The sequence below is a fragment of the Cavia porcellus genome, unplaced genomic scaffold (genome assembly GCF_034190915.1).
Source record: "Cavia porcellus strain 051 isolate PalLab524CR breed Dunkin Hartley unplaced genomic scaffold, mCavPor4.1 scaffold_10, whole genome shotgun sequence".
Classification (NCBI taxonomy): Eukaryota; Metazoa; Chordata; class Mammalia; order Rodentia; family Caviidae; genus Cavia; species Cavia porcellus.
The window spans coordinates 69,043,795-69,050,798 of NW_026947493.1; the positions used below are offsets into that span (position 1 = coordinate 69,043,795).

The 7,004-nt window shown below is 40.7% G+C and overlaps 1 pseudogene; it reads right to left on the minus strand.

The window, feature by feature from the left end:
* Positions 1–409: 409 nt before the first annotated feature.
* LOC100726359 (large ribosomal subunit protein eL22-like) lies at positions 410–894 on the minus strand (annotated as a pseudogene).
* Between the last annotated feature and the right edge of the window lie 6,110 nt (positions 895–7,004).

Consider the following 7,004-nt stretch of genomic DNA (forward strand, 5'->3'; position numbering starts at 1 on the left):
TATGGCAGTATGTAGACTGTCAATGCCCATGGATACTGTGCTGAGAAAGTTGATACTCCTTCTTGAAGTTACTGGGAAAGGAACAAATAACTGTACAAGAAAAGTGGGAGGACCAAACAAGATCTGAAGCTGGAGAGAATTCAGATCCTGCTTCTGCTACTTGTTCAGCTTGGTATAACTGGAAATACTGCTTAACTTTTCTGAGCTTTGGTTTCCCTATCTGTAAAATGGATAAAACAATAAATGCGATCAAGATTTTTGTGAGTCCTGAAGACAGTATATACAAAATATTTCTAACCAGTAGGGAAAAATAATTATTATTTAATTATGTTGGCTATTATTGTTACTCTTTTTTTTGTTCCCAAGTTTTATCCAAGAACTCATTAAAAATATTCCAGACAAAGGAGCTTTAATCCTCATCTTGCTCCTCTTTGTCCTGGTTAATCTGGAAGTAACACAATTCATATCTCTCTTTGCTGTTAGCAACCATGTACAACCAATCACATAGGATATTCTTCAGATTTTTTTTGTGAGATATTTCAGATATCACCCCTTGCTTCAGATATGGTCCTGGTATGCTTTAGATGTGACCACAAAACAGACCCATCGAGCTAAGTATGGGGAGAGCCACTGTGTACCTTCTGGAAAAAGACAACTCAGCAGTCACGGTGAACCTGCTCATGCTACTTTTGATGGTGACCACCTCTCTCCTGAGAATTCTGGGTTTGGCATTCACCTTGATTCTCCCCTGGAGAAAATGCTCAAAATTAGCAGCATCCATGAGTCCGTCTTTTACAGGATGTGAGCAGTCTGGGGTGAGCTTCAAGACCTGCTTCTTTTTTTTTTTTTTTTTTTTTTGCCCCACTTCACTGCAAGCTTTTGCACAGGGGCCATGGCGGCTGAGAAATCAGAAAGCATTATTGTTACTCTTATTAATAAACATGATTTTTTAAAAGTGGGAAGATTACAGAATGCTGAGACTAGGATTTTATTATATTAATAATAAAATTGTAGGCCTTGGAATTTAAGGAGACAGAGGACAAAAGTGAAAGAGTTTTCTAACCAACAGTTAAAGAAGAAGGCTCGAAAAGGGAAGGCAGTGTTGTGGTGTCTCTGAAGGAGAGTAGATAACGGCATTGCTAAGATCACCAGTGGAATCGTCCATTGATAAGTACATAGGTGACAGCTCTTCAGATTGGGAATAAATTGGAAGGCACAGCTCACAAAAGTGTGACCTAGAAAGCCTCTCTCTCTCTCCATCTCCTTTCTCACTGCCATGTCATGGGCATTTTTCATCCATCCGGCCCTTCTCCCTTGTGGCTTCTGCATTGGAGTTGGTCATACATGGACTGAACCTACTGAAACTGTGAACCAATATAAATTCTCCCTTAAATTGAAGGTGTTGGACGTTTTGTTTCACCAACAGAAAAGTGACTGGTACAGATTTTGGCTAACACACATAGGATTGTTGCTGTGATTGTACCTTATCATATCGTTTAGAAGCCTTTGGAACTGATTTGTGGAAAGAGTTTGGAAAGGTTTAGAGATACATTCTAGAGAAGCCCTAGGATACTGTAAGCAGTGCTTGGTGTGCAGTACTGCTTAGCGCTCAAAAGACCAGAATGTAGGCAGCAAAGGCCAGGGTGAGGACATCTCAGTTGAGAATAAGGATTCCATTGGCAGTTGGATTAGATGCCATGTGTATTGTGCTCTGGCAGAAAGCATTTCTAGATTTTGCCCATGTCCTGAGACTTTGCAGAGGTCTGAGAACAAGGACAGTAGGCTAATTAATCTGGTAGAGGACATTTTAAAGCACCCTACCATTCAGGCTGTGGGATGTGTGCTGCTGAATGTTTTCAGCCAGATTTGCAGGAAGAATCAGGAGCAAAAATTAAACGTGAAAGTTGGCCAGCAGGGGAGCACCTGAAACACTGGGGCAAACGAGAGCATGCTTACTGAAAAGATTAGCTTTAAAAAGATGCCACGCATTTTATTCAGAAACAAGAATATAGGAGACTTGAGGGCATTTTAAAAAGAGCAAGATCACACCCATCACAGGCTCAAGGGTGAAAAACTGTAAGCCTTTTATTTGAGAAGAGAGTCCCTAGAATGCCTGCTCATTCAGGGACACATAGAATAGTGTTTCCCAAGAGTTTAGCCGTCTAAGACCTCAAAGACTGTTTCAGTCATCAGCTAACTATTTGAGTCAAAATACATGATGCCCAAAATTAGGGATGGGAAGGTTTATTTATTACAAATAATTTTGAAGGTTTCAATCCATACTCAGCTGGCTCCAAGGCAGGGTGGCATGGCAGTGCTTCCATTCATGGTCCCCACAAAACAGCAAGAGTGAACCATGCAAACTGCGAGAGAGAGACAGAGAGAGACAGAGACAGATAGAGACAGAGAGAGAGAGAGAGAGAGAGAGAGAGAGAGAGAGAGAGAGAGACCCACCTTCTTCCTGCCCTTACACTGAATGTCAGCTCCACCACTGGGCAGGTGTAGCACTCAAACCACCAATCCCAGGGCTAGACAATGAACCAAACATGAACGCTGGATTTAGTCAAGTTCCCTAATTGCATACAGCTTGAGAAGAAGGCATCTGAACACAAAACATAACATTAATGGAGCCAGACTACTGCTCCTGCTGGTATCAGACCCTGAAATCACCTATGTGCTGCTGGTTTCCAAGGCAAGTGCATACAAAAGTTGTGGGAAACTTCCACCAAGATTTTACTGGAAAGACTGGGCAAGAATCTCCCAAGAGAAACCATGTGGGCTACAAGGTCATAGGTATGGAGTTGTATAAGCTCTTTGGAGCTCATATCTCACCACAACCTGCCATAGGTGCTGGACATTGAGCTACAGGATTTGATGTGTCCTCTGCTGGGGTTTAGTGTTTCTTTGGTCTGATTCTTTTTCTATTTCCATGTTCTTCCCTTTAGAATAAAAATCTTTACTCTGTGCCATTGTATATTGGAGCTATTTAAGATTACATAACTTTTACTGGAGCTTGTAGCTAAGATTTTGCCTTGAGTCTCAGAGGAGGAGACTTTTAAATTTAAACTTGATCTTGTCAGCAATGCTGGAACTGTTAAGACTTTGCCAGTTCTTACAGGTAGACTAAATGCATTCTGCATAAAGAGGTAAATCTGAGCCTTTTGGAGTCCAGGAACAAAATGTTATGGTTTAGATCTAAAATGTCCCTCTAATATTCTGTGCTCAGAGATAGGAATTTTGCAAGGTGATTTGGTCTTAGGAGCACTATACTCACCAGTGGATTGATTAGTCCACTGGTAAGTTCATAGCTGTCTGTGCTAGTTGAGGTGGGGCTTCACCAGAAAATGTGGGTAACTCAGGGTGTGACACGGAGGTATGTATTCTTGTACCCAGATCCTATCCACTTTCTTTTTGTTTCCTGGTCACCATGACATGAGAAGCTTTCCTTTACTAAGCCTGTCTGCTTTGGAGCTGACCAGCAATCAACTAAACCCTCTGAAATTGTGAGCCTGTCCTCTTTTATGTTGTATATGTAGGATATTTTGTTCCAGTGATACATAAGTGATTTGTACAGGGAGAAATCGCAAATGACACTCAGATTTCAGGGCTACACTGTTGATAGTGGAGTAGAGTTTTGAAACTGGAATACCGGAAGGTAAGTATGTTTTATGGCAAAAGAATGAGTTAATTTGTAGGTGCGTCATTTCACAACATCTGTGAAGTTTACTTTATGAATGTGGAACACAACAGATGTAATACAGAGATGTATGTATTTGAATAAGATGGGTAAATGAGACTGGATTGAGTCAGAAGAAAAAAAAAGGATGAATTATAGAATGCTGGAGAATATTCAGACTTAAGGGTGCAGCGAGAAATGGCAGAGATGATCAGGCAGTGGTATACAGGGAGACCAAAAGGGAAGCTCTAAGGTGTGTTCTTCTTGCTCACACACGGGGGATGCTCATGCGTGGTGATTCTTCAAGAATTACCACAGGTCAGAGAAAAGATATAATATGCCCTCTCTTCTTTCCTGGATGCATAACTTGACCCATATTTAGAGAGAGAAATTTGAGCTTTGACAAAAATCATAAGGAGATCAGGTCTCCTAAAACTTCCCTTTAAGTGCCATGCTTTTGATTCTTACCCCACTACCCATGCTGTGACACTACTGGGTCCTCTCTTATAGACTAAGGGATGTTAGAATTCCAGAATGAAAGGGTTTTTATGGATGGTCTAACAGAACTGCCAACTTCCTTACATGCAATATGAGAAAAATGAGCTTCAATTTATGTTTCAACTAAACTAATTTATGTTTTAACTAAGCACTTTCTTACAATGAAAAGCATCTTCCTGTATTAGAGATGGTTCTGCTCCTAGTTATGGTTTAAGGTGATAGCCTGTTCTGGAGTTAAGATTTCACCCAGTGTCAAATCCTGCCAGATCAAGGTCTAATGCTAGTAATCCAGACACCAGAAGTTGGGGTACATTTCACAGATTAGGAAGTGGGAGGGTAATGTAATTTCCCAGGTTCAGCATTAAAGGGGTATAGCTTTGAAAATGCCTGTTGTAATTATGAATGAGGAAAAGGAAAAACACCTTCTGATTTGGTTGTTGGTGTTGCTTCTAAGATACAAAGAATCAAAGAAAATCATTCTGTGCAATATTGAAGACTATTTTCTCTTGGTCTATCCATAAGTATCAGGCAGAAAAGTGAGCCAAAGTCTATGGGTGATACATTAAATTGCCTAGTAGATTAGAATAATCATTTCTAGGCTATTGTAAATAATAGTTTTCTTGTCTGGTTGCCCAGCCCACATTTATTTTCCCATTTTTCCTTAGAAACAGATCCCTAGTCTTCAGCTGGACATAGTCCCACATGACCAAAAGAATCCATTTCCCAGGCTCTCAGTGATATAATGGGTTGTGATGTTTGATCTTATCTTCAAATTGATTCAATTGAGAGACACCTAAGAAATTAGTAAAACACACTTCTTGGTGCATACATGAGGATGTTTCCAGAGATGATCACTATGTGGGGCAGCAAACTATGGGGCAGGCCTACCCTGAATGAGGGGACACATTCAGAAGGGCAGAGGTTTTAATAGAAAAAAGCAGAAAGGAAATATGGTCTCCACGAAAGTGAGCACCCTCCCTGTGACACACCCTTCCACCATGATGTTTCTGTTTAGCATAGGCCTAAAAGCAATGTACAATGTACAATGAACTAAAACATCTGAAACCATGAGCCAAAAGATCTTTCCTCCTTTAAGATGATTTTCTCAATTATTTTGTCACAGTGATGAAACAGGTTACATGGCTGTAACAGAAATAAGGCAGTCTTAACAGGAAACATATCCTGTCTGCCTTTCTTTTTTCTTCATAAAACAGCCTTGAGCATGCCTTCATCTTAGTCTGTGAAAGAGAGAGCAACAAAAGATGCACCCATACTGTCTCTGGACTTACATTTTTTAGGGGTGTGTGTGTGTGTGTGTGTGTGTGTGTGTGTGTGTGTGTGTTTCAGACAAGGTCTCTCTGTGCAGTTCAGGCTGGCCCCGAACTCACTTTGTAGCCCAAGCTGGCCTCGAACTTGCAGCAATCCTCCTGTCTCAGCCTCCCAAGTGCTGGGAATACAGGCATGAGCCACCATGCCTGACCTTGCACTTAACCTTTGAGCTTCTTTTACACATGAGAAAAAAGTAAACTTCTACTGAGTTGAAGCCACATTTTTTGTGTTATTAATGCATCCTAACTTTTTCATTTTTATCGGTACCGGGGATCGAACTCATGACCGCCTGCTTGTAAGGCAGGTGCTTATGCCGCTGAGCTAAACCCCCAGCCCCCAATGCATCCTAACTTAATCTTTACTGATAGGTTATTTTCATTTCCTGGATTTGGAATACTTAGAAGAGTAAAAGTTGTAGGTGGTTCTAACTTCAAAAATATGATAAAAATAATATTTAATATAATTATGAGTTTGTCACATAAAAAGTTTACCTTAAATTTACAGAGTGATTTAAACATCACAAAAACTCTTCTGTATTATTCTTAAAATATGTATTTCTTTTCAAGTTAAGTTGTTTAAAAATTGGGCTTCTAAGAATAGGTCAATACATATTCATATTCTTTTGGTGATTTCCAGTGTAGCCACTTATTACCTGTATCCAAGACAATGATTCTTAATGTCTAGTAGACTTGTTTTCTCACTAGTCAATCATAGATGATGATGTTTTTACTCACAGAATTAGAGCAGAAAGAAAAGGCAAATGACATGGTTAACAATATCAATTCCAATTATTTCCAAATAATCATATTACTGTAAACAGGTTATGTTTGTATGCCTTGATTTTCTAGTCCATAAAGCAGAGTTACAAATCACAGTAAGTGCAGTATAAGGACTTCGCAGTCAGTGAAATAATGTCTCTGAATCACTTATCGTCGATCCTGACACACAGTAAGGACTGATGAAGCATTAGTTATTCTCCCCAAACTGCCCAGTGTGGAACCTTGGTAGGTCAGTGCTACTCAGTATGCTGTGTTGCACTCTGCCAACTCTAATCACAGAAACATCTTATACTTTGTTGAGCATAAGTTCTTGGAGTAAGTGGAACTTCTGGCTCCGTTCAGTCTTGTTGAGAAAAGAATCAGAGACTCTAGGCTGAAAGTAGAGGAGAAAACTGACCCCCTACCATGCCCCTCTCCGGGCCACAGAGGAGGTCTGGGGTCCTGAGCCAGCAAACAGCTTTGCATACCAGCAGACAAAAAACCATTTTGGTCTGCATCCTTCCTTCTCCTCTGGGACATGCCAGAGTCTCAGACTCAGACTACTATTTGGGAGTGAGTCAGCCTACAAGATCATGCAGAGTAAATACTAGAGACTCTGGGGGAGTCTCCAGGAATAAGCACACCAGTCCTCACAGCTGGCCAGGGCAGATGGGGAAGCCATACAACAGGAATGCACTGCGATAGTGAATGGGAGATGGGCTTGTGCAGAGGCAAGAGATCCT